Here is an 18571-nt window from a genome sequence, read left to right on the forward strand (position 1 = left end):
AATGTATGACATTCCCCCCCCCTTCCCACTGAAAAACATGCACGGATCTCATGGATCCGTGCATGCCTATACAAACACGGGATAAAAAAGCAGATCTGTTTTTTTTTAGCACTTTTTCACGATTTGTATTTTATCACGGCAGTGTTTGGCTATTGTCGGCAGTGTTTGTGTTTTGCACTTTTTAGTAAATTCCCGATTTCTAGCAAATTGCAGGCGTATTTGACCGATGGTGTATTGATTCGTGATTTTTTCCTAGGACTTCCAAAATATTACGAATGCCCTCATCACTGCCGTGATTTTTGCTTAGTAAATTACCGAGATGACACTTTGAAGAAAAAACGGCATCTCGGTCCAAATCGGGATCTTAGTAAATTTACCCCATACTTTTTCCAAATTCGATGGTAATGCTTTGATGTTACTCCCTTCCTAGCCTGTATCAGGGCAGGAATTACCTTATTTGGAATGCCTTTCCAAGCTAAGATCTGGCGTTCAACCTCCATGCCGTCAAACGTAGCTGCTGTAAGTCTTGATAGGCGAACGGCCCCTGTTGGAGAAGGTCCTTGCGAAGAGGAAGAGGCCTTGGATCCTAAAGCAGTAATTCCAGAAGATCCGCGTACCAAGCCTGTCTTGGCCACTCCGTAGCAATGAGAATCGCCTGAGCTCTTGTTCTTTTTATGAGCTTGAGAACCTTTGGGATGAGCAGAAGTGGAGGAAACACATACACCAACTGGAACGTCCACGGAGTGACTAGTGCATCCACCGCCACTGCATGTGGGTCTCTTGACCTGGAACAGTACCTCCGAAGCTTCTTGTTGAGGTGAGAGGCCATCATGTCTATCAGAGGTACCCCCCCCCATCGGCTTGTCACCTTTGAGAACACCTCTGGATGGAGGCGCCATTCTCCTGGATGAAGATTGTGTCTGCTGAGGAAGTCTGCTTCCCAGTTGTCCACTCCCGGAATGAAGATTGCTGACAGCGCCACTGCATGCTTTTCTGCCCAGAGGAGGATTCTTGTTACCTCTGACATCGCAGCTCTGCTCTTCGTTCCGCCCTGTCTGTTTATGTAGGACACCGCTGTGACGTTGTCCGACTGAACCTGAATGGCTTGATTTTGCAGAAGATGTGCTGCTTGTAGAAGACCATTGTAAATGGCCCTCTGATCCAGAGCGTTTATTGGAAAGAGAGATTCCTGACTGGACCACCTTCCTTGGAAGTTTTCCCCTTGGGTGACTTCTCCCCAACCTCTGAGGCTTGCTTCCGTGGTTAGGACGATCCAATTCAGAATCCTGAACCTGCAGCCTTTGAGTAGGTGAGACGTTTGTAGCCACCAGAGGAGCAAAATTCTGGCTTTGGGCGACAGGCGTATCCGCTGGTGCATGTGAAGGTGTGATCCCGACCATTTGTCCAGGAGATCCACTTGGAAGAACCTTGCATGGAACCTTCCATACTGAAGAGCCTCGTAGGAGGCAACCATCTTCCCCAAAAGACGAATGCACTGATGAACCGATACCCTGGCTGGTTTCAGGAGTTCCCGGACCAGTGATTGGATCATCAATGCTTTCTCCACCGGTAGAAACACCCTCTGTACTTCCATATCGAGTATCATTCACAGGAAGGGCAGTCTCCTTGTTGGCTCCAAATGTGACTTTGGAAGATTCAGGATCCACCCATGATCCTGGAATAGACGAGTTGAGAGAGCAATACTCTGCAACAACTTCTCCTTGGAAGACGCTTTTATCAGCAGATCGTCCAAATATGGAATTATGTTCACACCCTGTTTCGGAGGAGTAGCATCATCTCCGCCATGACCTTGGTGAATACCCTCGTTGCTGTGGAGAGGACAAATGGCAGTGCTTGGAACTGATAGTGACAGTCCAGCAGCGCAAATCTGAGATAAGCCTGGTGAGGCGGCCAGATCGAAATGTGAAGGTATGCATCCTTGATATCCAGGGATACTAGGAATTCTCCCTCCTCCAGACCTGAGATCACCGCACTCAGAGACTCCATCTTGAATTTGATATCCCTCAAGTAGCGGTTCAATGACTTTAGGTTTAATATCGGCCTTGCCGAACCGTCCGGTTTGGGTACCACAAACAGGTTTGAGTAATAACCCTTGTGTTGCAGGTGAAGTGGAACAGGAACAATGACATTTGTTGGAACCAATTTTTTAACTGCTTCCTGTAGGATAGCGCTGTCTGTCAGCGAAACTGGTAAGCCTGATTTGAAGAATCTGTGAGGTGGGAGTTGTTGAAACTCCAGTCTGTATCCCTGGGCCACAATATCCTTTACCCAGGGGTCTAGGCATGACGACGCCCAAACGTGACTGAAGACTTTTAGCCTTGCTCCCACCTGCCCGAACTCCAGGCAGGGAGGTCAACCGTCATGCTGAGGATTTTGAGGAAGCAAAACCTGGCTTCTGTTCCTGGGAACCTGATGGCTCAGGTTTTTTTACTTTCCCCGACCTCCTCTAAAGAAGGTGGGAGGGGGTTCGGATTTCTTAAATTTTGTGGTACGAAAAGACTTCAGTATAGGCGAAAGAAAAGACATCCTAGCCGGTGGTGTTGCTGAGGGAAGAAAAGTTGACTTACCCGCAGTTGCCGTGGAGATCCATGCATTTAAAGCATCCCCAAACAGAGCCTGACCTGTGAAAGGTAGGTTCTCCACACTTCTCTTAGATTCCGCATCTACAGTCCATTGGCGTAGCCAGAGTCCTCTGCGCGCTGAGACTGACATAGCAGTAGCCCGTGCATTCAGCATGTCAAGGTCCTTCATGGCCTCCACCATGAACCCTGCAGAATCCTGTATGTGACGTAAGAACAAATCAATGTCACTTCTATCCACAGTATCTAAGTCTTCTAGCAATGTGCCTGACCACTTTACTATAGCTTTAGAAATCCACGCACAAGCAATAGTGGGCCGTAAAGCGACGCCATTAGCTGTGTATAGTGATTTGAGTGTATTCTCAATCTTGCGTCCAGCCGGTTCTTTTAAAGCGGTTGAACCAGGAACAGGTAAAACCACCTTTTTTGACAACCTAAATACAGATGCGTCAACTATAGGTGGGATTTCCCACTTTTTTCTATCCTCTTCAGGAAAAGGGAAAGCAATGAGAACCCTTTTTGGGATCTGGAATTTTTTATCTGGGTTTTCCCAGGATTTTTTATAGAAGGAGTTTAACGCCTTAGAAGCCGGAAAGGTAAGCAAGGATTTCTTACTTTCTGTAATATAAGATTCCTCCACCTGTTCAGGTACGTTCTCAGAAATGTGTAAAACATCTCTAATGGCTTCAATCATTAGTTGCACCCCTTTTGCAAGGGATGCATCCCCTCGCTGCATGTCCCCATCACCGTCCCCTGTATCAGAGTCGGTATCAGTGTCAGCTTGCATTGTCTGGGCAAGTGTACGCTTTTGTGGGTAAGTAGGTGAGGTTTTTGATGAAGTAGTGGGGGCCAAATACTGTAACCCCTCCACAGATTTCCTCAAAAACTGCATCTCTTTCTCAGTATGTGACATCCTTGTAGAAATCTGGAATATCATTACCCTTAAAGAATCCACCCATGGGGGTTCGGATTCAGAAGTCTGAGACAGTATATTGCAGTCCTGAGTACATGGGATAGACTCCTCAGGAGAAGATAAACACTCTGCAGCAGAGGACACAGAGTCCTTAGACATGGTAATGTGGGATACACACACACACACACACACACACACACACACACACACACACAGGAAAATGTCAGATACAGTTTCCCCCAGAGTACCTTCAGAGAGTCACAGAGTCTGAGGAGCCAGCCACACAGCGCCCTTTGGAGCAGTTATTATAAAAGCACGGTGCTGAGAAACCAACCTTAATATGTTGAGTATTACTAACACTTCCCCCCTTGTCTATAACACCCTGGTACCGCAGTAACTGGAGTTATGTGGAGGGTCAGCGCTCCCTGTCAGCGTTTCTTCTGTGTCTGCAGGGAGGAAAATGGCGCTGGTGAGTGCTGGATCCGCTCTCAGGAGAAGCCCCGCGGCTTCCCACACAAATTTGATTATACTGGCTGGAGGTCTCTATGCTAACAGCGGGATTAGCCCCTGTTAGCTTCTGTGACCAGTTTAGTGTGACTGCGCTGGCCCAGGACGCCCCTCCAAGCGTCTACACAAAGTGTTACTGAGCCTTCCTGGAGTGCACCCTGTCAGAGCTGCGCTCCCACTCTTGTGCCGCCATACCCACTGGCGACCCGCTAACCGGGACACCGGCGCTGTACTCTCCACTCTTCTTACTTCTGGCTCTGTTAGGGGGTGGCGGCCATGCTGCGGGAGTAAGCGGTCGCCTCGTGGGCTTGCGATCATCACCCTCAGGAGCTCAGTGTCCTGTCAGCGGAGATAGAGAACCATTAACTTCTAGAGTTGGTTCCTACTCCCCCCCCTAAGTCCCACAAAGCAGGAAGGCTGTTGCCAGCAGCCTCCCTGTACCTAAAGATCCAATTAAAATAAAATAAAAATAAGAAAACGCCTAAGAGCTCCCCTAGCTGTGATTGGTTCCTCTGGGCACATTTTCTAAATTGAGTCTGGTAGGAGGGGCATAGAGGGAGGAGCCAGCACACACACTATTGATCTCTTAAAGTGCCCATGGCTCCTAATGGACCCGTCTATACCCCATGGTACTAATGTGGACCCCAGCATCCTCTAGGATGTAAGAGAAAAAGAAAAGAAAGCAAAAAAAAAAAAAAAAGCAGCTGTACAATATAAGCCAGTAAATGATTTAGAGTTGTCATTTGTTAGACTGTGTCATTCACTGCACAGGCCTCCCTACAAAACCTACGTCTTGGTTTGGCTTTGAAGTCCATTTCAGCACGGCTTCAAAACAGGCTGGGCTGTGGAAAAAACAAGAACTGACGTGAGCTGGTCTTGGCAAGGGTCTGGGCAGCACTCGCTGTGTTTGCTTTGCCTCTTAGCAGGAACATGTGAGCATACTCTGTAATACTGAAACTGTGGAATCCAGACAAAATGCTTTGGTGCCAATAAAGGACGACCAACAAACATTTTAATTTTGTCTTTGTTTAAATGCTCTGAACCTAAAAATTTTGCCTCTCCCACTATTTTCTTGGCAGGAACATAGGAGCTGAAGCTAAGGTACAAACACATCAATCTGAGGAGAATAAAACATGCAATAATGCAATGTGCATACCCAAAAAAAGGCTCCATGCATATGTAGATTTGCATGAATCTATCCTTTAACCTGGAGAGGAGGTAAAGGGGAGGGGAGGGGCAACGTAATGTAAGCTGAGTACAGTAAGGGGGTGTGCGCATGACTGCAAACAGATGCAGAAAGACAAATATGCATATAATAATAATTTTATTTATATAGCGCTTTCTCCAATAGGACGCAAGGCAATTAACAGATAGAATGATTATAATACAGTACATAAACAATGAAGCACAGAAAAGCTTTTCATAAAATACAGAGAGCATGGAGATAGTAAAGTAGGGGTGGGCAAAATACGGCACGCGGGCCGGATGCGGCCCGCAAACCGATCCTGTCCGGCCCACTGCCTCCCACCAGCAAGCAATGACAAGCGGCCCGACCAGCTGAGCTGCTTGTCATTGCTCTGCACTGCAGTACCTCCAAGCTGCCAGCGGCGCCTCTCTCCCTTGCTGCTACGTTGTAGCAGCCTCCTCCTCCTGTCTCCAGACTCCCCAGTGACAACGGCTGTGTTCAGCAGAAAATGGGGCGGGGCTACGTGCCGATGAAGGGGCGTGGCTACATGGGACCTCAGGGGGCGGAGCTACACGGGACAAGAGCCAGACTGCTGCAGATCCATCCTTCCTGCCACTGCCAGCCAGATCAGTAAGTTAATGGGAAAAGTGAGTGAGAGAAAGAGTGTGTGTGTGTGTGTGTGTGTGTGTATATATATGTGAGAGTGTGTGTGTGTGTATTTGTGTGTGCGGGCAGTGGCGTCAGACTGTTTTTAGGTTGGGGGGAGAGATCTTTAGCTCTCGCTGTACCAAACCCTCCTGTGTTCTGTCACCCCCCCCCCATGTTCTGTCACTGTGTCACACCCCCCGTGTTCTGTCACTGTCACCGTGTCACATCCCCCGTGTGCTGTCACCGTGTCACCCCCCGTGTTCTGTCACTGCCACCCCCCGTATTCTGTCACCGTGTCACCCCCCCCATGTTCTGTCACTGTGTCACCCCCCCCCGTGTTCTGTCACCCCCCCCGTGTGCTGTCACCGTGTCACCCCCGTGTTCTGTCACTGTCACCCCCATGTTCTGTCACTGTGTCACACCCCCCGTGTTCTGTCACCCCCACCATGTTCTGTCACTGTGTCACCCCCCCATGTTCTGTCACTGTGTCACCCCCCCCGTGTTCTGTCACTGTCACCCCCCGTGCTCTGTCACTGTGTCACACCCCCCGTGTTCTGTCACCCCCACCATGTTCTGTCACTGTGTCACCACCCCATGTTCTGTCACTGTGTCACCCCCCCCGTGTTCTGTCACTGTCACCCCCCGTGTTCTGTCACTGTGTCACACCCCCTGTGTTCTGTCACCCCCACCATGTTCTGTCACTGTGTCACCCCCCCATGTCCTGTCACTGTGTCACCCCCCCGTGTTCTGTCACTGTCACCCCCCGTGCTCTGTCACTGTGTCAAACCCCCCGTCTTCTGTCACTGTCACCCCCCGTGTTCTGTCACTGTCACCCCCCGTGTTCTGTCACTGTGTCACAACCGTGTTCTGTCACTGTCACCCCCCGTGTTCTGTCACCGTGTCACCCCCCTCGTGTTCTGTCACCCCCCGTGTTCTGTCACCATGTCACCCCCCGTGTTCTGTCACTGTCACCCCCCGTGTGCTGTCACCGTGTCACCCCCACCGTGTTCTGTCACTGTCACCCCCCGTGTTCTGTCACCGTGTCACCCCCCTCGTGTTCTGTCACTGTCACCCCCCGTGTTCTGTCACCATGTCACCCCCCGTGTTCTGTCACTGTCACCCCCCGTGTGCTGTCACCGTGTCACCCCCACCGTGTTCTGTCACTGTCACACCCCCCGTGTGCTGTCACCCCCTCGTGTTCTGTCACTGTGTCACCCCCCGTGTTCTGTCACTGTCACCCCCCCCGTGTTCTGTCACTGTGTCACACCCCCCGTGTTCTGTCACTGTCACCCCCACCGTGTTCTGTCACCGCGTCACCCCCCCATGTTCTGTCACTGTGTCACACCCCCCCGTGTTCTGTCACTGTCACCCCCCGTGTTCTGTCACTGTCACCCCCCCCCATGTTCTGTCACTGTCACCCCCCCATGTTCTGTCACTGTGTCACACCCCCCGTGTTCTGTCACTGTCACCCCCCGTGTTCTGTCACTGTGTCACACCCCCCGTGTTCTGTCACTGTCACCCCCCGCGTTCTGTCACTGTGTCACACCCCCGTGTTCTGTCACTGTCACCCCCCGTGTCCTGTCACCTTGTCACCCCTCCTGTGTTCTGTCACTGTCACCCCCCGTGTGCTGTCACCGTGTCACCCCCACCGTGTTCTGTCACCCCCCCGTGTGCGGTCACCGTGTCACCCCCACCGTGTTCTGTCACCCCCACCGTGTTCTGTCACTGTGTCACTCCCCCATGTTCTGTCACTGTGTCACCCCCCCCCCCCCCCGTGTTCTGTCACCGTGTCACCCCCCATGTTCTGTCACTGTGTCACACCCCCTTTTGCTGTCACTGTGTCACCTCCCCGTGTTCTGTCACTGTCACACCCCCGTGTTCTGTCACTGTGTCACCCCCCCATGTTCTGTCACTGTCACCCCCCCCCGTGTTCTGTCACTATCACACCCCCGTGTTCTGTCACTGTCACCCCCCCCCATGTTCTGTCACTGTCACCCCCCCATGTTCTGTCACTGTGTCACACCCCCCGTGTTCTGTCACTGTGTCACCCCCCCATGTTCTGTCACTGTGTCACCCCCCCGTGTTCTGTCACTGTGTCACACCCCCGTGTTCTGTCACTGTGTCACACCCCCGTGTTCTGTCACTGTGTCACACCCCCGTGTTCTGTCACTGTGTCACCCCCCCATGTTCTGTCACTGTGTCACACCCCCCGTGTGCTGTCACCCCCACCGTGTTCTGTCACCGTGTCACCCCCCCATGTTCTGTCACTGTGTCACACCCCCCGTGTTCGGTCACCATGTCACCCAGAGGCGTCACCGGGTGTTGTGACACCCGGAGCGCACTCTGTACTATTACACCCCCCCCCCCCCCGCTCAAGCCGTGTGGTGCCCAAAAAGGGGGTGTGGCTTAATTTAAAATGGGCGTGGCCTTGCTGGTCTTTTCTCTTTCGCTCCAGGGGCATGTCCAGCTTCCCCGAAGATGCTGGCTGCCCCCGGAGACTAGACTGTGTGTGTGCCGGCTCTTATCTGTGACCCCTCGTGTTCTGTCACTGTGTCACACTCCCCGTGTCCTATCACTGTGTCACACCTTTCCCCAGGGGCCATAAGACACTGGATAATTTGCTTGCTGCGCAATAATTATCCTAAATAAAATGTTAATGTGTAAAAGGGAGCTGTGTACTGTGTAAAAGGGAGCTCTACCTGCTGTAATGTGTGTAAGTGGCGCAATTTGAATAATGGAGACTATTGTGCAGCCTAATACGAATCTGTATTATTTTTTGTCCACACTCCTTCCACATGAAGCCACGTCCCTATATTTTTGGCAAGTGGGGGGAGCTGCTATTTTGTGTGTGGCCCTCGGATACTGACAGGAAATGTCAAGTGGCCCCTCAGCTGAAATAATTGCCCACCCCTGTAGTAAAGGGACAATTAAGGAAATGCTTAAGTGAACAAGAAAGTCTTGAGTCTGTTTTTGAAGGATTCTAGAGTGGGGGCCTCTGTGTGCGGAAGTGAGCTTCATAGAGTCGGATCCGCATGGCTAAATGCTTGAACCCCACATGAATGCTGCCCATGCTGTATCACTTGCTAGTACCCAAGGGCAGGTTCAGATAAAACACTGATGATAATGAGGATAATCACAGTCACCAACATTAATTGCTTCTGAAGTTGGTGTTTTCTTTATTCCTCATGCATATTTTAAGTTCTTTTGTGCATGCTTTAGCAACTTGTCTTTCATACGTGAGATGAAGCACTGTACCCAATGCGCAAGAAGTGTATGTGACGTATGCATGCATGTCCCTATCGACCAGAGCAGAGTGGTGGGGGCGAGTGTCGAGTACTAGAGGGTCTGAACTGAATAATTCTGTCATTGAGTCCTGCAATAATGTAATAGCCAAATACTGCCAATTTGACGGGTCCTTTAAAGAATGTAATACAATATCCACAACTATCAGATGTTGGGTGATCTTTGTGAAACTGTTTTCCTAGAACTAGAAAGGGCAGGTTTAGGGAGAAAAGGGAACAAATCAGGACAGGACATGGTGTACTGAACATATTTATTAACGAATACATCCTTGCAGGCACTTTGAAAAGTAGTTTAAAGAAAATGTAAATATCCGTGTTTGCAAAATAAAAACATTGCTTCAAAGTTCTGCCGTCTTTTGTTTTTGCCCCATCCCTTTAATTACTAGTTTTGGGAGGGGGGCGAGTGTTCTCCAAAAAACTGCTTGTGGGAGCCTCACTTATGTCTAAATTAAATCATAAAATTAAGGGAACATTATGGGTGATATTATTTTATGGGTCACATTAGTATTTGACATTACATTATTGGCCTAATTCTAAGACGCAGCAGCATCTATATGGGGTCGCCCGCCTGTGGATTTATTTAAATGGCCTGCAAACTCCTTCCTTTGTGCACCCAAATGTGCAAGGACTAAGTAGCCTCCTCTTCCTGTGCACGCTGTAATACCTATTAATGCATTCTTATATGCTACCATCAGACGCACCATTGAAAACTGCACCACGGCCTCCTATGCTTGCAGCTGTGCGTCTGTGCATTGACACTCCCATAGTTCGCCCACTGAACAGCCCATTTGTATGTGCCCATCACTTTTACGCCACTTTTTTGATGCTTTCCATTGAAAGTAATGCTGCCACTAAATGATCTCAAAGATATATTTTACATTTCGTTGATGCACCAAATTCCAAGCGATTTTGTGAACCAGATTGACCTTTAATCAAAAACTGGGACTGGTGCTCTCAATGTGCAGTGTCTGCACGCTTAATTGAAACACGCCAATTAAAACAAGCATTTGAGTGCAGAATCAGGTACTCTCATGTGGCTAACCCACTTTTAGCAAGCCATGGTGCAATCTACTCAACTATTTCCATCAGGAGGCAATTCTTGTTCAGCCATCATGTGATGTCCCTTCCATGTACTGCACAGAAATCTGCGGAAATAAACAAATGACAGGAAAAAGGATGAAGACATGGGGTCAGATACAGTGGGGGTCATTCCGAGTTGATCACTCGCTGACGATTTTCGCAGCGCAGCGATCAGGTGAAAAAACGGCATTTATGCTCATGCGGGTACAAAGCTATTTGTGGTTGTGCACAGGTTCTAGCGAAGTTTTCCTTCGCACTGGCGGCCGCAAGAAGATTGACAGAAAGTGGGCGTTTCTGGGTGTCAACTGACTGTTTTCAGGGAGTGTTTGCAAAAATGCAGGCATGTCTGAAAAAACGCAGGCGTGGCTGGGCGTTCACTGGGCGGGTGTATGATGTCAAATCCGGACACGAATAGGCTGAAGTGATCGCAAGCGCTGAGTAGGTTCAGAGCTACTCTGCAACTGCACAAACTGGTTTTGCAGAGCTCGGCTGCACATGCGTTCATACTTCTGCTAAGCTAAAATACACTCCCCAGTGGGCGGCGGCATAGCGTTTGCACGGCTGCTAAAAACTGCTAGCGAGCGATCAACTCGGGATGACCCCCTGTGTTGGAAGTAAAGGGGACACGGAAAAGTAATGTGCACATACAGATAGCTTATTTTTGGACATGTACAGCTGTACGCATCTCAGGATGCACACATAATCATGTGTGCTATGCCCCTGCCATATACTAGGTGTAAAAGATATGCCTTATGGTGCCCACACACTTGTGAGATATTAGATACTATCCTTCGATTTCGACTGCATCTGTGAAATAAATCGAAGGATTGTATGCACATTTTAGGTACCTTGCGACATGATGCACGGGCACGCCGGTCGAATCTCACATCTCAAGATAGTATGTGCCGCTCTTAATATTTATCGCATCGCAGTACGATCGCATGTGTTGTAAAATACACATTCAATATATTGCACTACGATGCGCGATGGGCACCCGCCGGGAGCGGCCAGATGCAGCTCCCACTTGGCGGTGACCTGCCCATCACGTGATTACCATGCGATTTATCGCATGATTACACGGTATTCACTTTGGCAATACAGGTGCGATTTCATTGCACTTGAACTGCCGGTGCGATACCCTGCGATGTCGCGTCGCGGGGCATCGCACAAGTGTATGGGCACCATAACAGCTGCCTATAAGCTTAAGTGCTGGTCAGTATGGGATGCATTTTTGTGAACACTTCTTTAACTAGGCGTAAGTAGAACTTTGTAGGCCCCATAGCAAAACTTTGAATCGCCACCCATTGCTTGTAGTGAGACACCTCACTCTACAGCACTCTCATACCTTCCAACATCTATGGTAGGGGGTGCGGGACCTTTCGCCATGCCCAATTTTGAAGAGAAGGATTGTCTATAGAAAAGGGGGTGTGGCTTCACGAGAGTGCCACAATTGCAAGCCACGCCCCCATTTCAGCACTGAGGTTGCATGCCCAGCGCTCTGTGAGCTGCTGGAATGCCCCCTCTTCCTCTGTCACCAGTGAATAGATCTATTTACCTCTACTCTAAGCAGATCAGTGAGTAACAGAAGCCTCCCAACTGCTCCCCCCCCCCCACCGCAGGACACTGTGGCCCGCGAGTGGGCAAGCAGGACAGTCCCAAAAAAACGTGACTGTCTCGCGGGACAGTTGGGAGGTATGAGCACTCTACTGTAGCTTTTTATAATGTTGCCTATTGGATAAACTGTCTTCTATGTAAACTAACTCCTGTGCATTCAGTCTCCCTGCTTATTTTGTCTCCTCACATATTTTGGACTGTATAGAGAAACCCTGCATTATACGGAAGGTCTCCTATGATTACCTAAATCTGTTAGGCATTTTACAAATTTTCCTGCTGTTAACCTAAACCTTGTGTATTCTGTCTGCCACACAAACTAAAGCCCTGTACATTTTTGTCTCTCAAAACAACCTGTACAGCATCTAAGATACATATCACATTATACTTACCTACTCTCCCGGAAGTTGCGAGAGACTCATGATTTTTCAGGTAGTCCCCCGCACCTCCAGAACAGTGGGTATGCCTCCCGCCCGCAATGGGAATAGCGGGTCAGACAGGAGGGGGACAGAGCTAAAGTGGCCAAAATTGCTGCCCTGCCCTTCTTCGAGGACCCACCCCCAAAGTCCCAAGCTACTTCTCCTGTCTGGGCTTCTCTTGGAGAAGAGCAGTAAAATGTCAGCAAGTATGTATTACATTGTTCTATTATTCGTTTTCATTAAATACAAGCAAGCAAATAAAGTATATATTTTTATATACATCTATTTGATAGGTCAAATTAACAGATCTTGACATTTTAACCCATTCCTCCTCTCCATCCATAAACTGTATTTATGTTTATTGATTCCTTATCTCACCTTTTGCCTCGATTATTTATAATACAGTATCATCATTATTGCCCACAGTTCATCGTTTACTGGTCTCTATGAAAGTGAATGGCACAAGAAGCCAGGCATCAAACCTCCTATGCATGCCCCCAACATGCCATCATTCTCTATGTCCTTTTGTGTCATCTGACTCCTCTATATGCCCATAATATGCAATCAGACCTATATATATATATATATATATATATATATATATTCAGTTTAATATAAGAAAGGCACTCACCAGACTTGTAATGAATATGCAAAAAAATTGTTTATCAAATCTCACATCAGCAGCTTAATCATGCTTCATTGAGGCCAAGTGGATACACCGTCTGTAGTTTGTGTATCCACCATGCCTCTGTCTCTAACAGAATTTTACCCCTGTCACCGCCCCTTGTTCTATCCGGAACATGATCAGTAATCTTGTAACGGATAGTGGCCAGAGTATGATTACAATTCCTAAAGTGTCTGGCCAGACACTTTAGGAATTGTAATCATACTCTGGCCACTATCCGTTACAAGATTATTGATCATGTTCCGGATAGAACAAGGGGCGGTGACAGGGGTAAAATTCTGTTACAGAAAGAGGCATGGTGGATACACAAACTACAGACGGTGTATCCACTTGGCCTCAATGAGGCATTAAGCTTCAATTGTTTTCTATAGTGCAATATTGTTTTTTTGCATGATACTGATATGAGCTAACAGTGGTTTGTTATGGAATATTATTACTGTTTAGTCGTCTTCGTTCTATAGGATTCAGTAGCTTTTTATTAACTTAGCTACTGAGGTAGTCCTGGGCGGAGGTTCCATATTGCAATATAGATTTGTCCACCTTAATGTATGTCTGTGGATATGCAGTGCTTTTATTGACATTATGTATAGGTAGTACATTTGATGTTTATGTAATTTTGGTGTTTTATCTTTTTTATGTTCTTTTTGGGTGCATATATATTCTATTTGTGTGCATATCCGGCTTGGAGCGGTTGCCTGGCAACCCCACGCTATGATAGACCCGCCCGATGCCACTCCTCCGGATCGTGAGCACGTGGTAAGTGAATCACTCGCGACGTCACGGACCGGAAGAAGCAGTGATTGGTTAGGGCATCCTGCTTTGGTAGTTGCTAGGCAACCGGAGCTCAGCTGGAGATAGCCGCGCCCGCCCCTCTACGCGGACCACGGAGACAGGTGTTTCACCTGTGTGGCTTGGTGGCGGCGGGAAAGCGGGCTTTCTGTTCTGATTGGTGTTGGGTAAGCATATGTTTGTGTATTTATACTGCAATGTTTGTAATGGCTGGTTGTGTCTTGATAAAGGGGAGAGATCCCCGAAACGTTGGCGTACCGGCAAAGGTGTTGTCCATTATTTTCGTCTGAGTGCCTCCATTGTTTGGAATCTACATACTCATCTGAGAGGTTGCGCACCGGACCCTGCTGTTCATAGACAAGCGTGAGTGCCAAGCATACTTTGCTCGTATATATATATATATATATATATATATATATATATATATATTATACTGTACTGTACATGTTAAAAACCGTAAGGAAGACTATAGCGAGAAATGAAAATCCCTACTATATAGCAAATACAGATATTACTGAACATGAAAGTAAAAAATAAATGAAAATAAAAACATTAATACTAACATTGTACTGTAGAGCCCCAGTGGTCCTCATTTTAATAGTTATTATATATTATCAATAAACGAGAAGCATAACAGGTCGGTGACTTCCCTTCAAGAAGAAGACTAGGACCCATTGGTTGCACTCACCTAGGCTGAGGCTATGTAAGGAAGGCTCTTTTTATCTGGATCAGTGAGGGAAGGAGGGAATGTCCAGTGAGAGGTGAGGAACTTTGGAAGAGGAAGGTGAGCAACAGGAAGAAGAGAGGTAGAGTCATGGCTCAAGTAAGAAGAAAGCTGGCCCTGTGGGAGGAGCCAGTCTACAGAAACTAACAACTCACTGCCAAGGGCCCAGCAGTAATGGCACCCTGTGCACCCACAGTAGTTATGTCCCTGCCCTTAATAAACTTTGCCTATATGCAGTGCCGTAACTAGGCATTTTAGCGCTGTGTGCAAGAACCGGCATTGGCGCCCCCCCATGCAAGATAGGGGCAGTGCGAGCCGCAGGCGCGAAAAAACTGAATTTTAATACCTACCGGTAAATCCTTTTGTCCTAGTCCGTAGAGGATGCTGGGGTCTACTTCATGACCATGGGGTATAGACGGTTCCGCAGGAGCCATGGGCACTCTTAAGACTTTTCAATGGGTGTGATCTGGTTCCTCCCTCTATGCCCCTCCTCCAGACCTCAGTTATAGGAACTGTGCCCAGGGAGACGGACATTTTGAGGAAAGGATTTACTTTAATACTAGTGGTGAGATGCATACCAGCTCACACCTCAGCCATGCCGCACTCATGGCAATCAACATAACACACACCAACAGGCATGAACCAATTGCAGCAACATGCTGAACTAATATAACACAACTTGTGTAACTCTAATAACCAAACTGCAGGTAAAGTATGCACTGGGACGGGCGGCCAGCATCCTCTACGGACTAGGAGAAAAGGATTTACCGGTAGGTATTAAAATCCTGTTTTCTCATACGTCCTAGAGGATGCTTGGGTCCACTTCATGACCATGGGGTTTATACCAAAGCTCCAGTACGGGCGGGAGAGTGCGGATGACCCTGCAGCACCGATTGACCGAACTTGTAGAATTTTGCAAATGTGTTTGACCCTGACCAAGTAGCTGCTCGGCAAAGTTGTAATGCCGAGAGCCCCCGGACAGCCGCCCAGGATGAGCCCACCTTCCTAGTGGAATGGGCCTTCACCGACGTCGGTAACGGCAATCCAGCTGTAGTATGAGCTTGCTGAATGGTAGCTCTGATCCAACGTGCAATAGTCTGCTTGGAAGCAGGACACCCAATCTTGTTGGGAGCATACAGGACAAACAAAGACTCTGTTTTCCGTATTCGAGCTGTTCTAGCGACATAAATCTTCAAAGCCCTAACCACATCAAGAGACTTTGACTCATTGAACGTGTCAGTAACTACTGGCACCACAATAGGTTGGTTTATGTGGAACGAGGAAACCACCTTTGGAAGAAAATGTTGACGAATTCTCAACTCTACCCTATCTTCATGGAAGATCAGGTAAGGGCTCTTGTGAGACAAGGCCCCCAATTCAGACACCCGTCGTGCGGATGAGATGGCCAAAAGCATCACCACTGTCCAAGGGAGAAACTTCAACTCTATCTCCTGTAGAGGCTCAAACCAATCCGATTGAAGGAACTGCAACACCACATTAAGGTCCCATGGTGCCACTGGAGGCACAAATGGAGGCTGGATGGGCAGAACCCCTTTCACAAAGGTCTGAACCTCTGGAAGAGAGGCCAATTGTTTTTGGAAGAACACTTACAAGGCCGAAATCTGGACCTTGATTGATCCCAATCGGAGGCCCGCCTCCACACCAGCCTGCAGAAAATGGAGAAAACGTCCCAACTCAAACTCTTCCGTAGGAGCCTTCTTGGATTCGCACCAAGATACATATTTTCTCCAAATACGGTGGTAATGTTTCAACGTTACTCCTTTCCTGGCCTGAATAAGAGTGGGGATGACTTCCTTGGGAATACCCTTTCGGGCTAGGATCCGGCGTTCAACAGCCACGCCGTCTAACATAGCCGCGGTAAGTCTTGATACACGCACGGCCCCTGCAGCAGCAGGTCCTCGCGAAGAGGAAGAGGCCGAGGATCTTCTATGAGCAACTCCTAAAGATCTGGGTACCAAGCCCTCCTTGGCCAGTCTGGAGCAATGAAGATTGCTCAAACTCTTGTTCTTCTTATGATCCTGAGCACTTTTGGGATTAGCGGAAGTGGAGGGAAGACATACACTGACCGGAAAGCCCACTGGGCCACTAGCGCATCCACCGCTATTGCTTGAGGGTCTCTCAACCTGGAACAATATCTCTGTAGCTTCTTGTTTAGACAAGATGCCATCATGTCTACTTGAGGAACTCCCCAAAGACTTGTCACCTCTGCGAAGACTTCTTGGTGGAGGCCCCACTCCCCTGGATGGAGATCGTGTCTGTTGAGGAAGTCTGCTTCCCAGTTGTCTACTCCCGGAATGAAAATTGCTGACAGAGCCTTTACATGTTTTTCTGCCCAGAGGAGGATCTTTGTCACCTCTGGCATCGCCGCTCTGCTTTTCGTTACGCCCTGCCTGTTTATGTACGAGACTGCTGTTACATTGTCCGACTGGATCTGCACGGGATGATCTTGAAGAAGATGTACCGCTTGTTGAAGGCCAAATGGCTCTCAATTCCAGCACGTTTATGTGAAGGCAGGCTTCCTGACTTGACCATTTTCCTTGGAAGCTTTCTCTCTGAGTGACAGCTACCCAGCCTCGGAGACTTGCATCCGTGATCACCAGGAGCCAGTCCTGAATCCCGAATCTGCGTCCCTCTAGTAGGTAAGAGCTGTGTAACCACCACAGGAGTGAAATCCTGGCTTTTGACGACAGGATTATCTTTCGGTGCATGTGTAGGTGGGAACCCGACCACTTGTCCAACAGGTCCCACTGGAAAACTCTGGCATGGAACCTGCCAAACTGTATGGCCTCGTAGGCCACCATCATTTTCCCCAACAACTGAATGCACTGATGGATCGACACACTTGTTGGCTTCATTATCTGTTTTACTATTTTCTGGATTTCCAGAGCCTTTTCCACCGGAAGAAAAACTCTGAACTTCTGTGTCCAGGATCATCCCGAGAAAAGACAATCTTGTCATCGGTTCCAACTATGACTTTGGATAATTTATGATACAACCGTGTTGTTGGGAGTATGGACAGGAAGAGCGTGATGTTTTGTAATAACTGCTCCCTGGATCTTCCAGATAAGAAGATCCAGGAGATCGTCCAGATAAGGAATTTATCAGGAGATCGTCCAGATAAGGAATTATATTTGACTCCTTTTTGACGCAGGAGAACCATCATCTCCGCCATCACCTTGGTGAATACCCTCGGTGCCGTGGAGAGACCGGAAGGCAGTGCCGTAACTAGGTGTGTGCTAGTGGTGCCTTGCACACAGTGCAGATGCGCTGGAGGCGCAGGACCACTAGCAACACCCGCCGGGCTGCCGCCATCGCCGCCGCCGCTCTGAGGTGTCCTGGCCACGTCTCCCTGTCACCGGCCGGCCCCCAGCTGCATTGCCCGGCTACCGCTCACATAGGTAGCCGGGCAGCGCTACAGCTCCCCCTCTGCTCCCCCCCCCCCCGTGTGCTGGGAGAGATGACGTCTCTCCCAGCCCGCCCCCAGTCTTTCACAATGCCCTGCGCTGCCAAGACCGCAGAGCAGCGCAGTAAGACGGAAGAGGTGTGGAGAGGAGAGGCGCACGATGGTGGTGAGCATAACACTCTCTCTCTCTCGACTGCCTGCAGTAATGTGTAAAAAAAGGGGACTGCCTGCCGTAATGTGTAAAAAAGGGGGACTGGCTGCCATAATGTGTAAAAAGGGGGGACTGCCTGCCGTAATGTGTAAAAAGGGGGGACTGCCTGCCGTAATGTGTAAAAAAGGGGGACTGCCTGCCGTAATGTGTAAAAAGGGGGGACTGCCTGCCGTAATGTGTAAAAAGGGGGGACTTCCTGTCGTAATGTGTAAAAAGGGGGGACTGCCTGCAGTAATGTGTAAAAAAGGGGGACTGCCTGCCGTAATGTGTAAAAAGAGGGACGCTGTCTGCCGTAATGTGTAAAAAGGGGGACGCTGTCTGCCGTAATGTGTAAAAAGGGGGACTGCCTGCCGTAATGTGTAAAAAGGGGGGACTGCCTGCTGTAATGTGTAAAAAAGGGGGACTGTCTGCCGTAATGTGTAAAAAAGGGGGACTGCCTGCCGTAATGTATAAAAAGGGGGGACTGCCTGCC

The 18571-nt window shown here is 48.8% G+C and overlaps 1 long non-coding RNA gene across 5 annotated transcripts in view; it reads right to left on the bottom strand.

Moving 5' to 3' along the window:
- Positions 1-9390: 9390 nt before the first annotated feature.
- LOC135062874 (uncharacterized) overlaps positions 9391-18571 on the bottom strand; it is a 114819-nt gene continuing 105638 nt past the window's right edge. For all 5 annotated transcript variants that reach the window (XR_010249219.1, XR_010249243.1, XR_010249231.1 and 2 more), the window contains one exon: positions 9391-10301. This is a non-coding gene — a long non-coding RNA (uncharacterized LOC135062874). The remainder of the gene's footprint in view (positions 10302-18571) is intronic.

Source organism: Pseudophryne corroboree, chromosome 1 (assembly GCF_028390025.1).
Source record: "Pseudophryne corroboree isolate aPseCor3 chromosome 1, aPseCor3.hap2, whole genome shotgun sequence".
In the NCBI taxonomy this organism is placed as follows: Eukaryota; Metazoa; Chordata; class Amphibia; order Anura; family Myobatrachidae; genus Pseudophryne; species Pseudophryne corroboree.